This window comes from Malurus melanocephalus, unplaced genomic scaffold (genome assembly GCF_030028575.1).
Source record: "Malurus melanocephalus ecotype Western Australia unplaced genomic scaffold, MMel_1.1 scaffold_14, whole genome shotgun sequence".
Classification (NCBI taxonomy): domain Eukaryota; kingdom Metazoa; phylum Chordata; class Aves; order Passeriformes; family Maluridae; genus Malurus; species Malurus melanocephalus.
In genome coordinates, this window is record NW_026623246.1 from 5,112,377 (window position 1) to 5,112,656 (window position 280).

Sequence of the window (280 nt, forward strand, 5' to 3'; positions counted from 1 at the left end):
GGCCGGGGCGGAGGTCGGGGTGGGCTGAGAGCGGGGCCGGGCGGGGGTGCGGGACGAGGCCGGTYCGAGTGCTGGGCGGGCTGTCCCGGCCCCGCCGAAGGGGAGGGCGCGGGGGCGGGGGCCAGGCAGGGGCCGGGGCTGGGTACGGGTACGGCCCGGCACCTCCCGGCACCGCTCCCGTGCAGCAGCTGCGGYGGGGGCGCTGAGCTGAGCCTGCCCCGCCGGACGCGGCCCGGCAGCCGAGCAGAAGGTGGTCAGGGGCCGGGGCCATGGCCGAGAC